Source organism: Gekko japonicus, unplaced genomic scaffold, assembly GCF_001447785.1.
Source record: "Gekko japonicus isolate JY-2015 unplaced genomic scaffold, Gekko_japonicus_V1.1 scaffold200, whole genome shotgun sequence".
In the NCBI taxonomy this organism is placed as follows: domain Eukaryota; kingdom Metazoa; phylum Chordata; class Lepidosauria; order Squamata; family Gekkonidae; genus Gekko; species Gekko japonicus.
This window is the reverse complement of record NW_015160214.1, coordinates 1,014,859-1,033,132: the sequence shown is the minus strand read 5'-3', so window position 1 is coordinate 1,033,132 and position 18,274 is coordinate 1,014,859. Positions and strand designations below refer to the sequence as shown.

The following is an 18,274-nucleotide window of genomic DNA, read 5'->3' as shown; positions in this document are numbered from 1 at the left end:
GAGCCACAACTCATGTTTGCACAAACAAGAATATCTCAAGGACTCTCAAACTTTTCCAGGTGTGATGTAACATACTTCTACTAAACTTACCCTCTTGTTAAAGTAACACCATGCGGCTTGCACACTCCCCAATGTAAAATACAAGGATCTCACAGCCTTTAACACTGAACATTTTAGATTTTTTCATTTTTATTATTAATAAACATGTACCAATATCAACCAACAGCCTGTATCTCATGGCCATTTCAATGCAATGCTGAGGGAAACCCAAGTCTGCCACTGAGTATACGCTGAATAGATGTAGCAACCATCTGGATGAACATGTTGTCTAATATTCACACTTACAGACATATGAATCCAAATCACATTTTATATGTTTAGGCTCACACGTCAAAAATGTGATCTGCCTGAAGAAGGCTCACACGTCAAAAATGTGTCTGCCTGAAGAAACAATACTCGAGAAACACTCGAGAAAAAGAGGGATTGGTAGGCTAGCTGACCTGAGTAACTCCTGAAAAGGGTTGACTGTTCTATCACATTTTTACCTACTTTTCTTCCGAAAGAGTTCAGGGTGGGGTATTATATCCCACCTCAGTGCTTAAAATAAACTGAAATGAAAGTTACCAGCACCTTCCCTGGGACATGGTTTGGAGTCAGCCACCCACAGCATTCATTTGGGAAGCATTGGATATTAAGCAACATCTGTTGCCTCCTGCACCACCTCTGGCCGGGATCAAACTGAGCCACTGTGGCACAGGACTCAACTCAGACAGAGCTCCTGACGGCAGACCTCTGGAAGACAACAGGAGTGGGACACGTCTGTATCCTCCTATGCCACTGGCAGACCGCAACAAGCCAAACTCAGCAGCACAAAAGACTCAGGGCTTGGTTTGAACCCAGCCACTTGTGGTACAGATCCAGAAGGCAACAGGCAAAGGTTTTCTTATCTGTCGCCTCTCTCATGCCACCGGGGCTTGGCTTAGTCAACCAACCTGTATGCGGAACACTCAAGTTTGCAACTGGTAGCTGACAGGATGAGCTTCTCCCTCTCTGAGGCTACAGGGAAAAGGAATGGAGGAGAAAGGAATGCTCCTTTTCCTGCCACCGGAAGGAAGCTGCCTCCTTCCCACCTTGCCCTGTTCCTTATCCTCCCTCCTAGCCTTGTGATCCGCCCGCAGGAGGGTGGTGACCCACCTTTGATTCCTGATTTGTCATCTGAGAATCACTGGCTTACTTTAATCCATATGAGGTTTCCTACTGATACCACGCATCCCCTTTGCTCACAGTTTCACACTACAAATACTATCAGCCCCAAACAAAACATATCTACAGTTCTTGAAAGCAACCACATTATAAAATGTCTTGATAAATTTAACATTAGAAGCCCCTGAAGGCATTTCCCCAAATGAGTTCAATACTGATGCTCAAGCTATTGCCATCCAAATATAGAAATAACTAGCAAACAGCAAATTATTAGAATGAGATTGTTCCCTGCGTATTCAAGCAGTTCCAAATTGCTTCCAAGAAGGGAAAAAAGAGAGGTGTGGTGGATTCTGATTACCAAATGTTGCTCTCAAAGGAAAAATTTGGATAACTTTATGGCCTTCAGCAAACAGCAGATATATAAGGAAGGGCAATCACTCACATTGGGTAAAATGTCTCATTTTATATTAGAGCCCAGTGAAACAAATCTGTGTCATCCACAGCCTCAGAACTGCTTATTCACCAGGAGGGAAAAATTTAACTGTAATAAGCTTTCCTAGTAATTAGATACAAATGATACTTGGGAGGCAATTTGAAGATTATACCCTTGCAAACAAACATCATTTGTATACTTCAGCTAAACTAAACTAAATGTATTCACTTTGTCCTTGTTTATCCTAGTCAGTGCCTTGGGAGGAAACACATACACCTTTTCCTGTTTTCTCTCTTTACTATTATATGAATAAAATTAATGTGTACAGCTCAACTCAGAAGTGGAAGCCTTTAAACATACTGAACAGGACCTACATGGGCTGCAGCAATACACAGTTCAACAGGGTTCCACACACACACACATTTCTTTCAGTATTACAGAACAATCCTGCATTTGGTTAAGTCTATTTTTCCACACGGACTGATTCACATCACCGAAATGAATAAGACAGCACCTGTTTGTATATGTCTCTGACAGCAAATCGCAGTCAGTGGATCAAAGCATGACTACCCAGTTCAAATAGCATATTGGTACTATAATAAATGTATGTGACAACAACATACCTATGGTATAAAAATGGGATAGTCTGTGAATTGTACCTTCTCCTTATACCCAATTATGCCAACAAGCTGAAATTGTTATTTTCTAAGATCATGTTACCTTGTAAGGGTCATCGGCATCCAATGTGTACGTAACATGTGCAATGAACACCACTATATATATAAAAAGGTACCATGACTCTCCATGCACTTTCCTCCACTAGAGGTCACCACTTTGGCAAACACCTCTCTATAGCTTTTTGTTTTAAAATCACACATCCATGTCAAACAATCATTCGTAGGGGCAGACCTCACAAGCACAGGCAGTGAGGGGGTGAAAAGCCAGCAAAATCCATTTGCAATGCTGGTACATAGACTTGTCACAAAGCATTCGTTCTGATGAGAAGGCTTTGTACTGTGAGCTTTCTCATCTATTCCATACCAAAAGCATTGATGCAACATTAATTAAAAGAGTATGAAATTTGGTAACTAGCAAGAAATATTAGGGAAATTGATTATGCATGCCTTTCAGACCCCACTATAATTTCTGAGCATGAACAACTAGTGGCATTTCTCAATATAATAGTCTTGTAGGGATACTGACTGAATCATCATAGACATGTACTATTCTCTGAATGGGAAAATGTAAATTGCCAGCATGCTACATTCATATTTAGCAAACACAATGCAAGCCATGGATGAATTCACATTTATCTTTGATTTACCAGTGAAACTACCATGGGATACATTCTGATTAGCACTGGACAGTTGATTTACACATTTCTAAAGTTCCATGCCAAAATATTAAAATTTGTTTAGTTTATGCTTGAAGATGAGGCTTTGCTCTGGCAAAGCAGTCTGGTCTATACCTGATCTCTTGCAAGGATTATTTATTTATTTAAAATGTTTATATACCTGGCTTGTCTCCCAAGCAACGTTCCCTCTAAGCTGTGGAGTCTTGTGAGCAAAAATTCTACTTGGTGAGCGACTGACATTCAAGTTGTGAGCGAGCGATTTGGCTACTGCATACATTAGTTTGCTCTGGAGCCATCTTTCCTGAGCTAAGACAAAAATGTGTGAGCTGGAGGCTAAAAAACAGTGAGCTAACTCACACTAACTCAGCTTAGAGGGAACACTGCTCCCAAGTATCCCAGGATGCAAGTTAAATAACAGCAACACAAAAATAATATAAACAATATAAACAATCTAAATAAACTAACTGTTAAAACCAACACATTAAAAAGGAAAAACTAAAACAACTTATGCCTTAACCAGTTGGGTATTCCCCTTTGGCCAGGCTCCGGGCCCCTCAAAAGCTCTCCAGAATAAGCAATGTTTTACAGCCTTGCCAGAAAGTTTGCAGCCCCTCTTCTGGGAGCCTGTTGCAGAGGCATGAGGCAGCCACTGAAAAAGCCCAAGCTCAAACCGTGGCAGGACATGGGGTGGGGTGGGGGCGGATAATAGATCTTGCAGGAACACGCATCTTCAAATGCTCAGCCACATCCAAGATGGAGATAAGCAAAAATGGAGAAACAATCTCGGAAGGTAGATTCAAAAGTGGTTAGTGAGATAAACCAGCCCTAGCACCAGAAAGCAGCAGGACTACTCTAAAAAAAGAATTGACAAATCTGTAGATGGTTAATATCTTAATTTTGACGCTTATTGAAAAGCCAGATGGCTCAGCATTAGCACACCATGGCCACAACACAGTGCTAGAACATCTGAGTCATTAGTGACTCAGAAGGAAAGAAGCTATTCCATGTATTCTCCATGTTTCCTGAGGTGCTTGGCTTTTCTCAAGGTTTCTTTGGCCAGATATGAAGAAGCCCTCAACCCTGAATTCCAAAGACAAGCTGAAGGCAACAAAACTGCTTTTTTTAAAAAAAACAGTAGCCATGAAGAAGAAGTATGACCATCAATGTTAATGCTGAAAGACAGTGTGGTTTAGACTTGCAGATTAGAATAGTGTGCCGGAAGCTTAATGTCACACCAAAGACATAATACAGGTTTCTTATTTGCATAACTAGAAAGGTGTGATTAATCTGACTAAGATGAAACTGAATTTAAACCATAGCCCCTGAACTACGATTAACCATATATGTTCTTGCTGCAATCAAAAATAGCCAAGCACTGAAATACAGCAGATAATGATGATGAAGCACGTCTTCAAGACAGAAGGGGGGAAGGGAGACAATAAGGAGAGGTTTAATAAACGGTACAAATTAGCACAAGCACTTCTGACTGAACTCAAAAGGATCTCTCTGAAAAACAGTCAAAACCGCCCAATAAGAATATTAAGTTTACTCTTCAACAACTCCTTTGCTATTTGGCTAACCAACAGAAATGTTCAAACTAGAATTTTAAAAAGACTAAGGCAAACACATTTCTGTGATACAGACAACACTGGAATATTACTGAATATAAGAACAGTTTCCTGATGACCTTTTCCACCCCATCATCTTGGATTAAAAAATGAGGTCATATTTCTCGAAGGGAAGACCTGATGATATGGTCAGAAACTCAAGAAAGCTTACAGTACAACAGGCATATTGAAGGTCCCACAAAATGTTGTTTGATCATTTCAAGACAGTAGCAGCAATTCTTAGGCGCCAAGGACACAGTTGTAAGAACCAGACCTTTTGCTGGGTTGAAGAAATAGTTCAAATTTCTAGGCACCATTCTGCAATAAAATCCTAAGCATGTTTAAGTCAGAAATACGTCCAATTGAGCTTAATCTGGGTAAGGGTTATAAAATTTCGGGGAAAGATTCGTAAAATACAAGAAATTATGGATATAGACTTGTCACTAAAGCCTGAAATTTATTTGTTGAACATCCTCCCAGACAGTTGTACTTAAAACAATTGTTATCTTATAACTTACATTATAACATCAGCTAGAATCCTTTTATCCAAAGGCTGGAAAACTGAGAGAACCCCCAATATGGTAGAGTTGGTACATAGATTGCTAGAAGTAGCAGAAATGGATAGGCTAAATGTTGTACTGCAAGGTAAATATGAGAATATATACAAAAAGAGATGGTCAAAAATATATTTATGGTTTAAACAATACTGTGGATCTAGACTCGAAAATGTATATTTAATTATTTGACTACTTTCATGTAACTATATAATTATAAATAAACTAATTTTAAAAATTCTAGGCACCATTCTGCAATGAAATCCTAAACCTGCTTAAGTCAGAAATAAGTCCGATTGAGCTTAATCTGGGAGAACAGGGTTTGATTCCCCACTCTTCCACTTGCAGCTGCTGGATAACCTTGGGCAAGACCTAGTTCTGTCAGAGCTGTTCTTGAAAGAGCTCTTTCAGTCCCATCTACCTCACAGGGTGTCTGTTGTGGGGAGGGGGAGGGGAAGGAGTTTGTAAGCCACTCTGAGACTCTGAGTGAAGGGCAGGGTATAAATTCAATCTCTTCTTCTTCTTAATGGGGTTTACTGCTTAGTCAGTGTTTTTATGATTACAGTCTAAGGCATTTAGCATCCACCCCACCCCAGAATTGCCCACCTTGATAACATGGCATTGCATCTTTAGAGTGAAGTAATCCGAAACTGAAGAATATTGTCTAAACATAAGGTTACTCTATTCAATAAGATGGTTTACCAATAGCAGGAACAAAGTGCAAGACCAATTATCTAGGTAAGGTGTCTTTGCAATGCCATGGAGAAAGGCTGTCAGATGTAAGAACCGAATGGTTTTCTATGCACAGCAGCCTCAATGCAACTATGGTTGAGTCATGACCAACACTGCTGGACCAGGTATAGATCTATCCTAACCAATGCCTTGAATTATTCCTAAGCAATATGAACACTCTTGTTTTTAAAACTGCTGGAGAAATCCTCGGGCTTTGGATAAACACCTTATTTCCACAGAAGTTCTGGGGTGGTAATTTAGTGTTAGATACAGTTGAGTTACTAACAGAGAGACCAGCTTTAGCGCCAGTCATTTCAGATCCAAAAAAGACATGTGGGAGATCCATGATCTAGACACTTCTCTCCTGCCCATTCCACCCAAGCCAATAGCTGCTCTGGGAAGGAGGGCGATTTAAATCAGGAATATGACAAGAAAAGAATGGATTCTTACATCACCCCCCCACCTTGTGCTGCATCCCTATGCACTTGCCTCAAAATACTCAAAAAGGGGTGGAAGGGACGCTCCTGATCACACAACTCCCCTGTAACATTTACTTTGTTTCTTGGAGCATGCTTATAAGTGAGATTCTGTACTTCCCAATATGAATAGACAGAACCAACTTGCCACTTCCTGTGTAGTTACACCTATAGAAGTAGGTCTGCACAATTTCTGATCTCCCAAGCCAAATGTAGCCCGCTAGCCACATATGTAATCTGGTCAAGTACTATGTAAACCCATTTTTACACTCAGAATAAAATCATTAATGCAAGCAGGACTCACGCATATTTGAAATATTTCTCTTCTTGTGTTGCTTTCTTAATATATCAACGTTCAAATTGCATAATTGCTTCAGCAGGCAAAAAAATCACTGCATTCTTAGTTTAATAGAAGTGCTTTTGTTGTTGTTGTTCAGTCGCAGAGTTGAGTCCGACTCTTCGCGACCCCATGGACCAGATCACGCCAGGCCTTCCTGTCTTCACATCTATGACACTGTCTAACCATCTCATCCTTTGCCGTCCCCATCTTCTTTGACCTTCAATCTTTCCCAGCATCAGAAGTGCTAGTCCAGTAAAAAAGAATTGCTTTTACCTATTTATTTATCTTGTTTCAATCCATCATAGTCCTCCTAGACCTTAACAGCTTTGTAAATTGTTTGGATCAGTTGCTGTCAGCTCATTTAGTTTTCTACTGTAACTTCTTTTACCTAGATTAACGTGGGTAGCCGTGTTGGTCTGAAGCAGCAGACCAAAGTTTGGGTCCAGTGGCACCTTTAAGAACACAAAATTTTATTCAAGGTATAAGCTTTTTGTATCTGAAGAAGTACGCTTGCACACGAAAGCTTATACCTTGGATTAAATTTTGTTGGTCTTAAAAGTGCCACTGGACTCAAACTTTGTTCCTTTACCTAATCAACATAAGGCACAATAACCCCAACCTAAAATTAACACATATGATAGTTTCTTAATCTAATACCATGAAACTATGCAAGTAACATCAAACATTAACATCATGGTGCCGTCTCAAGTCGACCAAAAACTGATTTTCCAACAAGTGAAAGTAGTCACCTCTCAAATATGAAGGGCTAAATGTATCCAAAAATCACAGTGGGTTTTTCTACAGCAAGAGCCATCACTGTGGAAACAACAATTTCCCAATGGCAGCCAATATCAGCTTCTGTAATTACATATTTACAAAAAATGTTTGTGTGCCACAAAATTGGACCAGAAAACTTCCATGAAAGGAGAGTGTGGTACACTGAATATAATGTTAGCTCTGGTTTAAATCCCATATGTGGCCTTTGACAGGATATTCTGTCCACCTGCAGATAGTGACCTACTTCTCAGAACTTTTGCAAGGTTAATTAAGGTAAGGAAATAAGTTACCATAGAATATGTTAATTTTAAGTGTTCATTAAATGTACAGTGAGAACTTAAGCTCTTTCATTCCCTCTGGGGTCAAGCCCAAGGCCTGGGAATACTACATTCCTAGTGTACACACAGCCTGTAATCAGAAACATTAATTCTTTTTTTTACTAATACATTTATTGGATTTTCAGACACAAAGGAAAAACAAAAGAGAGACATTTTCATCTTTTCCTCACCAAAATATTTTTACATAACCTAATTCAAATTAATTATTTTCTTATCTTGATACTATAAATCATCATGTACTTCCAACCAAAAATAAACAACAACATTCAATTAATCTGCATTAAATAATTTTTCAAATTATACCATTTTCATTACACACTTTGGAATTACACTGTAATATTTCTATTCCCTCAATCTACTAGATAATAAAAAGAACCTATTTAATGAACACCTTTAACCAATGAATTATTCCAAAGCCCTTCAAAACATTTTATTTCTAAACAATACCTATTCTTTCAATAGTCGCCTATTATCTTCATATTCTCACATAATTTCTACACCTAATTTCTACCATTTTTATGCTTTATGAGCTTATTACTTATTTACGTTACTACTTTCTAGCTTCTACATTCTAATAATATACCCTTCACCAGTTCACGTGTCTAATAATATACCCTTCACCAATTCACATTATTAACCTTTAATTCTTTATCTGATTATCTTCTCTGAAAACCATGCTAGTTAATTTCACCAGCACAATATTAGTTTTCTTACTTATATCTTTTTTCATCACCACTTTAACTGTTTCATTTTTATTTTCAAAAACCTTAACTATTAATTCCTTATTTCTTATTTTATAGTCTTTACACATATCCGCCCCCCTCCTTTTTGGACTAATATGGTTATTACTATCAACTTCGATAGTTAGTTACTTTCAGTATTTAGAATCTTTCTTCTACAATACAAAACAGAACTAACAAACAAACAAGAATGTCTAAGGTGAACGTTAAAGAAATAGTGTGGGGGAAAGAAACTTTCCACGATACTGTTATCATTCGTCTTCCTTTCCTCCCATTCCTAAGTTTCCTTCTTTTAATTATGACTAATACCAAATGCATTTAAAACACTAATCATGCTATCTTAGTCTTTTCTTAATTTTCTCTTTTAATCTCTTCCTTTGAAACAATAAAGACTTAACCTAAAACGTTCATATTGTGTCATTCTTTTCTTTTCTGTAGCTTCTTTTCCCCCAAAACCCTATTTAAGTGTCTTAATTCTTTGTAAGTATGAAATTCCTGTTTCAAGTCTTTCTTTCTAGGTTTCACAATGTGTACAAAATATGTCTATCCACTACTTTCCAATCTTTTGCTACTTTTAGAGTGCTTTCTACGTTTCCTTGTACGGCTCCGCTTTCTTCCTTTAACTGGTTTAGTCTTCCCATTATAAGATGCATCATGTTGCTCTTCTTTTCCATTTTCTGGCACTGTAAAGTTCCTTATTGTTTCCTTTAGACAAGACATTTGGCCATTTTCACTTTCAAATCCTGTCATAAATAGAATTGTGTTGCAATTTATTGTGTCTCCTTGTGAGTAGTCTAAGCCTGATTCTTTGTCATCGTCCTGGAGACCTTGCCAATGCTCCTTCTCATTTTCCAAACTCTGCGGCTTTTCCAAAAGTCCCTCAAAAGCTACTTAGACAGTTTGTTGGATGTCATTAAGTAACAGTTTTTTAAATTGTTCACAAGTAAGCTGCCCAATTTCTAGGGTTAGCCATTCCTCCGTTTCCTCAACATTCATTCCCAATGCCATTTTCTTTCCTCCCAGTTAGTGTTCAAATCGAATTCCTCCCATTTCTTTTTCTGGCCACTCCTCAAATATTTGGAGGCAATTCAAAGGAGGATTTAGAAAAATAAGGTTCTCAAAACGAAAGTTGCAAGTACACTTACTCATATTCCCTTCTTCTTAGTTCTACTTGTTTTGTTCTTGTTATGTTAAAGAAAACAATCAGTCTCTAAAACGGCTGGTCGTAGCTATGCAAAACATGGGAGCCATGTTTTGCTCCTTCAAACGCTCTTGCTTCAGGGCAAAACAGTCTCATCCCCGCATTTTGCCATATGCAGGGGTGACTGAGAGAAGCCTCCTGATACCTGACCCCCCTCCAGGAGGTCAGGCGGTGCCCACCCAGTCGACAGTCTGGGGGGGGGCTCCAAAAAGAGCGAAAATGGAGAGGGCAATTCAGGAGCGTCCCGAAAAGCGCCTACTCGCCGCGCCGCACCGGAAGTGGATCTCTGCCAGGGACAGTTCTCAGAAAAATTAATTCTAATAGCCAGTATTGTACAACAGATAAACTCTCTTTGGACCTGGGTTCTGATCCCAACTGAATTAGAATCTATTAGATTCAGTTCCTCATCTGCAGAATCTACAAAGGATCTGCCCCAAGAGATGTAACAAATATATTAAAATATCTTGCAATACTATAGAATTCTTAAGCTTTTTGCACTTATGGTACTTCAACAGGTACTATCCCTTCCTCTTTCTTTTACAGTCCAGGCACAATATGAGCCAAGGAATGACAGCAATGACCCAAGAGATCAAGTTTTAAATCCTGTTTTTAAGGCTATGTATGTAGAATGAAAACGTTAGAGATCTATTTCACAGGGCTTTTGTGAAAACAACACAAATACTAACAGTTTTGGGGATTTCTGTCCACGGAGTACAATTTTATTGCTTTCTCTTCTCACTGCAGCCCCAAATGCCCTTCACAAAAGGGGGGAGGGAGAAAGCTGTGCTCTGTGGGTGAACATCCTTCTGTCTAAAGAAGCACTCTCGTGGACCCAAGCCACTATACATACTATTAATAATGAGAGATCTATAGTACATTCCTCAAATCTTTATGGAGCTGTTCTTCTTTTGGCCTCTTCCTTGCCATCTCTTACTGTCCTTGCATCTGATGTTCCAAGCTGGGACCAGTGCTTTCTTGTAGGGGTAAACCAAGAGGCTGGCTAATTCATGGATCAGTAAAGAAAAAAGGGATCAGTTCTAAATAGTTAGTCCAAATAAAAAGGGGAGGCAAGAAAGAAAGCAGGAGAGAGAGAGAGAGAGAGAGAGAAGAAAAAAAGAGGAAGAGAAAGAGAGAGAGAGAGAGAGAGAGAGAGAGAGAGAGAGAGAGAGAGAGAGACATCAAGTCGCAGCCAATTTATGTGATCCCATAGGGTTTTCAAGGCAAGAGAAGTTCAGAGGTGGTTTGCAATTGCTGCCTCCACAACAGTGACCCTGGAATTCCATGGCGGTCTCCCACCCAAACACTAACCAGAGCCAATCCTGTTTAGCTTCCAAGGTCTAATTAGACAGGGCTAGCCTGGGAAAGCAGAAGTACCTAAATTTAAACAAGCGAAGGCTAGTATTTATACCCTAAGGTCCAGAAGTAATACACATGGTACATACAGGCTGCAGGGATACGTTATAATACACATCTGAAATACAGCGAAGGTGGATCTGCAGATTACTCACTGTAGAAATTCTGGACATTTACATGGACCTTAAAACAGCTCTAGAGTTTGTTTGCTTTAACCCAACACCCTGATGAGCTGAAGAACATCCATCTATATTGATTGATATAGCTTTGTGAGATACTGCTATATAATAACCTTTAAAGCCTTACACAGCCTGGGACCACAATACCTGAGGGACTGCCTCTTCCCTTATACTCCCTGAAGAGCATTACGCTCAATGGACCAGCATCTCCTAGTAGTCCCTGGCCTGAAAGACATGTGTTTTGCCTTGACCAGGGCCTTTTCTGCCTTGGCCCCTGTCTGGTGGAACATGCTCCCCATTGAGTTCAGGGCCCCGAAGAATCTTCTTCAATTCTGCCGGGCCTATAAGATGGAGCTGTTCTGCCAGGCCTTCAGCTGAGGCAACGGATGTCCATATACGACCTCCCTGAGGTTTTTGCTACCCATTCTAACAATTGCTGGCCTTATCCTTTGGGTAGTGAAGGGCGGGAAATAAATCCAATCTCTTCTTCTTCTTCTTATCTACATCTTATTACGGACTAGGACCTTTCGCAACCGTTTAAAAACTTTTACTGTAGGACTGTGACCACCATTTTAATGTATATGATAGTGTTTTAATATTTTAATTATTTATTGTATTAATGAAATGTTGCTTTTATTGTATTGATGAAGTGCTGTTACCTGCCCTGAGCCTGCTTGCGGGAAGGGCAGGCTATAAATATGAAGAAATTTTAAAAATTAAAATAAATATGTATCTAACATGCAAGGATGACAAATACAGTTTGTAAACATTTCAATTTCTAAAGATCACCATTGTTGGGGGAGGGTTAAACTGCACCTGAGCTACATCAATGTATTTAACACAGTTATCCTGAAATGAAGCCTGCAGCAGAAGGCAATTTCTCTTCTAAATTCATTTCCTTCTGTACCTCGCTGGTGGTGAGCTCTGCTTCATTTTGTTGCTCTTTTGTTCTCCTCTGTTGTCTTAAGAAATCAAATTCATTCAGCATAACATGTTCCAACTTATGAGGAAACATTTGGCTTCTCTAAATCCATGGAGAATTAGCCATCAAAGTTTCTTAGGACACAATGATCCTAAGTTTGGGACTTACAAAATACAAGTGCTCACACAGAACAAACAGAATAAACTAAATCTAGACAGCCTGGAAGGAAAAAAAAGTCATGTTTGCCTGTGACATCTGTAAGTAAAAGGTTTTTTTGAGAGGTAAGGAAGACGAGAAGAGATTGTCGGTGTGAACAAGTGGGGGTAGACATAAAAGCATTCCATTTCAAAAGAAACCTTTTCCCTCCTAAGAACTGCAGCAGAGTTTTAAAAACATCCTAATCCCGACCAGTCATTTCTCAGAAATGTTAACCATCCAAGTGAAAGTGACGCAAGACCTTAGCACACGCTCTTTCCATCTGGGTTCAGCATCCCACTCAAAATGTTTCCAGTTCCCAAAATCCTTTGCAGACAGTTGTGTGCAATAAGAGGTCCTTGAGCCCAGTAAGATTCTGCCTGCCTAGATACAAGATTGTCAGAAGGCCTGATTACAACATTCCTCCTGTCTGTGACACACACAAACATGCTAAGTGCTAAGAAGGGAGGGGGAACCAGGCTTTAGACCAAGGTGGGACAATCTGAGCAATCCTCTGAGTTCTGCTGTCTGTTCTCCAAGTGATATTCTCCAAATCAGTTCATGCCCACAACTTCAGCTGATTAGTCTTATGTGACTATTCTATACCATTATTTTTATGTGACTGTTCTATACCATTTACTTATTTATTTACAAAATTTATACCCTGCCTTTTTGTTCTATACCATTTATTTATTTATTAACAAAAATTATACCTTGCCTTTCTGCCCTCATCAAGGCCACCAAAGGAACGAGGGACTTTAACATGCAATCGGCCTTAAATCTTGTGCGCTATCACAACTACCCTGCCAGGCAGGTTGCTGTAGAAAAGAGCAAGAGTCCAGTAGCACCTTAAAGACCAGCAAAATTTGTGGCAGGTCCTCCTTTCTCCAGACCCAGACTTTCATGAATCACTGCTTACTTCTTCAGATACCTACCACAAATTTTGTTAGTCTTTAAGGTGCTACTGGACTCTTGCTCTTTTCTACTACTACACACAGACTAACATGCCTACCCATCTTGACAGGTTGCTGTTATTCCTGTTGTAAAGATGAGAAAGCCTGACTAGTACAACCAAAACATGTATGGATATGCGCATTTGGATATATACAGTACCGATATATGTCTGAAAAATACCTTATCAATATTTTTCAGGTATATTCAGGTATCCAAGTGATATTTGTGATTTGTTATTCTCGAGATTAAGGTAAAGGTAAAGGTTCCCTTGCTCGAAAGCCAGTCGAATCCGACTCTAGGGTTGCGGTGCTCATCTCCGTTTCAAATCCAAAGAGCCAGCGCTGTCCGAAGACGTTTCCGTGGTCATGTGGCCGGCATGACTAAACACCAAGGCACACGGAACGCTGTTACCTTCCCACTGAAGTGGTACCTATTTATCTACTTGCAATTTCTTGCTTTCGAACTGCTAGGTTGGCAGGAGCTGGGACTAGAGACGGGCGCTCAGTCCGTCATGTGGCAACTCGGGTCTCAAACTGCTGAACTAACGACCTTCCACAGCCTGCAGTTCAGCGTATTAACCACTTGAGCCACCGCAGCTTCTCGAGATTACTGGATATCAATTTCCAAAAAACTCTGGAAATATTTGGGAACATGAGAAAATATTCGGGAACATCGAAAAATATTCAAGGTTGGCATTTTAAGGCTCCCAGGCCTGTTTTTCTTCATTACAGGTTCTCAAAGCAACAGTAAGTAAGGGGAGGGAGGAACCTCTCCGAGGCAATGGGATCAGACGTTGTGGGGAGAACTTCTGTGGAGAAAATAAATATGGTACCAAAAATGTTGCTCTTGCCACTTTCATAAAGAAAAGAAAAACCCCACAATAGTGAAACACGAGATTTTAGGAAATGAAAAGAGTATCTTAAGTTAAAACAAGCAGAAGCAAATTGCACATAGATACCTAAATTTATTGCTTCTCTGTTTCTTCTTTACAGGGGTGGCAGGAAACAGAAGCAACAGTGATGAAGAGCTGTTGGTTCTGTTGGGCTTGCCACACTGTCCCTGGGTTCTGCTGGGATTTTCTGGTTTAATATTGGTTGTGCTGGGCTTACAACATTGTCCCTTGCTTACTTTGGTTCTGATGGGATTCTCTGGCTTGACATTGAGTCTGTCGGTTCTGTATGCATTGGAGGCTTCTGGCCAGTGGTTGCTCTTGCATGTGTGTTTGATTATTGGCTTCTTTGAATTTTCCCCCCATAGGAAACAATGGAGACAAGTAGGATAGCTGGGGTTACCTTGCTCAGGGGCCCCTAGAACTGGACCTCTTTGTCCAATGTGTTCACCTGAATAATTTCAGAATTCCCCATCCCCCATGAACCCAAATCCCAAAATGGTATTGGGGGACCCAAATCCCCCCAAATACTGGTATTTACGCCCTTCCCAAAATCCGAATTTAAAAAACACAATTTTTTTTAGGTGCACGTCCCTCATTATATGTACACCATTGCATTCAACTTTCCTCTGACATTTAATTTAAATAAAAAATAGCCACTGGAGGTTGCACAGAAGCAGAAGAGGGGTGGGTTGCAGATACAGTTAATCATATATTTTCCCCAACAGGAAGAACAGCAAATAAAGGGTTGATTTTGAGTGAAAAACAGCTGGAAATAAAAGATTAAACCAACCCGATCTTCCACATGTCCTTTGCTTGACTGCAATCTACCAAGGCTAATTTTCATTTTTTAAAATGCCAGAGTATGTCACATGCAAGAATTCTAACTTATACTTTGGCCCATTGACAGTGTCACTTAACCAGGCAAATTACCTAAACAATGACAAGATGAGGCTGGGAACTGAATCCTGCATTTTCCAAACAGAACTGAGAACAAGTTGGTGTAAAACTACAAAGAAAAAAAGATCCTTATTTGTGCTGGGATCATACTGTACTCAGAAGGAAGAGAAGCGGCATTAGTCAAGTTCTCGTATCATTCTGTTCACAATATAAAACAACCCAATAAAGGGTTTAAAAAAAACAACAACCCAGCAGCATAAAACAGAAAAAGCACTGTGGCGTGAACTTTTGCAGACAACTGTTGCTGCCAAATGGCTACCAATTAAAAGAACACAAACATATTTTTAAGCAGCAAAATACCCACGATTTTTTTTAACTAGAAAGCCAACATTTGTTTTAATTTACCAAACACAGTTGCTATGCTCTGACGTGACTGAAGCTAATAGCACCTTACAAAATGGATTGCATAATCAGCTGCCTGGCACAGGAACACAGGCAAGACACTGCACAGGTAATACACAATTCACAATAAGCTGGCATGCCAGCAACATGATGGACAAGCAAACATGTACTATGGAACGAATGTGATCCTTTACTTCTATGACACATATGCCAACCGTCCTCAGCCCTCTATGAGCCCATCAACTATCCACGTCATTTCCTTGTAGCCAGTCGATGCACAAATACAGAATTACGGCATTCTGAGAAACCTTGGCTATTGTGTTCAAAATACATGTTTCTAATCCACATGGCTATGAAGAAATGCTTGGAAGAAGCAGTGTTAAGAAGAGACACCCACATCCTATGAAAACTTGAAACCTGGAAGAATTATGCAAGAACATTTACTTAACATACCTGGAGCCCATCATTCAGGTTCATTTTGGTATAAAATATGGATATTTTAAGGAAAAAATAGACATCAATACAGGTTGATCTATAACTGCGAAGATTTTGCTGCCCCAAGTGTGCACACTCACACTACACTGACTTCTCTGACAGCCACATGGTGTAGTGCTTAGAGTGTCTGACTGGGACCTGGGAGATCCAGGGCTGAAGGCCAACTCTGCCATGGTAGCTTGCTGGTTGAACTTGGGCTATGTACATATTCTCATTCTAGCCTTCCTCAGAGGGTTGTTGTGAGGATAAAATGGAGAAGGGGAGAAACCTGTACACCACTTGGGTCCCAATTGTGGAGAAAAGTGATGTATAAATAAAGTACACAAATACATACTGGATTTCCAAACGAATAAACTTTTGACAAACTCAGCTGTTCTTCACAGCCTGATCTCTCAGTATAGGGATGGCCAGATTTGGAGCCAGATTAACTCTCTCTCAATACTTTCTTTGCCTCTGCTTAGCAAAATATCACAAAACCCTTACTGGCAACCGAAAGTCCATTTTAAAGTCCAAAGCAAAAGGAAAGTAAGGGCATGGGGGCAACTGCCACCCAATCAGAAAAGAGGCAAAGAAGGAATAGCTAGGCGATGGAAAAAAGAAGTTATCCAGTGAATTTCTGCATGAGAATAGATGAATGAAAAATAAAATTGGAATTAAAATAAATGAAGAAGGCTCAGTTTTATACCCCACTTTTACTACCTGAAGGAGTCTCGAAGCGGTTTACAATTGCCTTCCCTTCCTCTCCCCACAACAGGCATCCTGTGAGGCAAGTGGGGCTGAGAGACTTCTGAGAGAACTATAACTGACCCAAGGTCACCCAGCTGGCTTCATGTGGAGGAGTTGGGAATCAAACCCAATTCTCCAGATTAGAGTCCATCACTCTTAACCACTACACCATGCTGGCTCTCTCTGGAAGCCCTGGAAATGAACGGAAGGAAGAAACGCACCCATAGCAGAAGAAGCAGAAATCCAAAATAATTCTGAAACTAAGAGGAATCGTAATTAGAAACCCAAAAAAGTTGGGGAAAGAAGAAATACCTTGCAAAGGTAACATAAAGCATCAGCATCTTGTCTTTTCCTTTTCTCTTAAGTCAAGGGACATCATAAAGCAAGAACTTAAGAGGTGCCCTGCTGGATCAGACCAGCAGTCCACCTAGTTCAGCATCCTGTTTCACACACTGGCTACCAGTTGCCAAAGCCACAGGGAAAATAGGGTTACTAATGACTTTCTAGTGGGAGACAAAGGCCATGTCTACATGGGTTATCTGCCCTGGGTACAATTCTTTTGGGTAATGAGAGGGGGTTTTTTGTGCTTCCCCACAGCATCGTGGAGCATTCAGGGCTTGCCCCAGCTTTCCTCCAATGTTTCTCAAACCTTTTTTGCTGTGAAATTTTGGGAAAGATCATAGTAAAGCCTAAACAGTTGCTGAGTGGGTAGGAAAACTCAGACTTCCCCACCTGCCATTTCCCCTGCCCTGCCTCCTCCCACCACGGCCATTCCCCCACCCCATCTCTCCCCACCAGGGCCATTTTCTCCCCACCACCACCACTGAAAGGCTTTTTATTTATTTATTTTTAAAATTAAGAAGTAGGAGATTCTTCAAGCCCCTGGGGTTTCTTTGATTTTTTTTTAATCAGAATTTGAATATCATTATAACACTACAGCAATATGTCTAACAGGTTCCCTGAATTTCCAGCTTTCATCTTTAAAAAGTAAGTACCTAGCATCTTTAGCTCAGACAAATAAGGAGAAAGACATATCTCTGCAACCCAGAGAAACGAAAAGAGAGGAATTCAGAGAACTTGTTACACCTATTGTTATACCACTATAATAACATTTAATGGCTGGTTTAAAAAACAAAACACAAAAAACTTAAAAAGCTCCAGTGGTCCATGGAGGGTGGGTGGCCACTGCTGGCGGATTGGGGCAGGGAAATGTGCCATGTAGAAGCCCAATGTGCTGAACTGGCAGCCAAAGAGATGGATAAGGAGAGAATCTAAAAATAATAAATAGGTTATTAAAAGTCTTGATTGAGGTGTGTGTTCCTAACTGGGGATGGATATCGGGGTACGGCTGGGTTTGGGGGGACAACCCAGCAAAGAGAGAAGCAGACCTCCCAAGTAAGTGAAAAGAGATGGAAAGCTATCTGCAACACAGCAGGCATCAAGAAATTAAGAATCCCCCGAGAGTAAGAAGGGGGGGGGGCTAACACAAAGGGAGATGGATGCC

The 18,274-nt window shown here is 40.2% G+C and overlaps 1 protein-coding gene across 2 annotated transcripts in view; it reads right to left on the bottom strand.

Annotated features, from left to right (window-relative positions):
• Positions 1-18,274, bottom strand: part of ZHX3 (zinc fingers and homeoboxes 3) — a 59,611-nt gene that overhangs the window by 40,889 nt on the left and 448 nt on the right. The gene's annotated exons all lie outside the window — the stretch shown is intronic.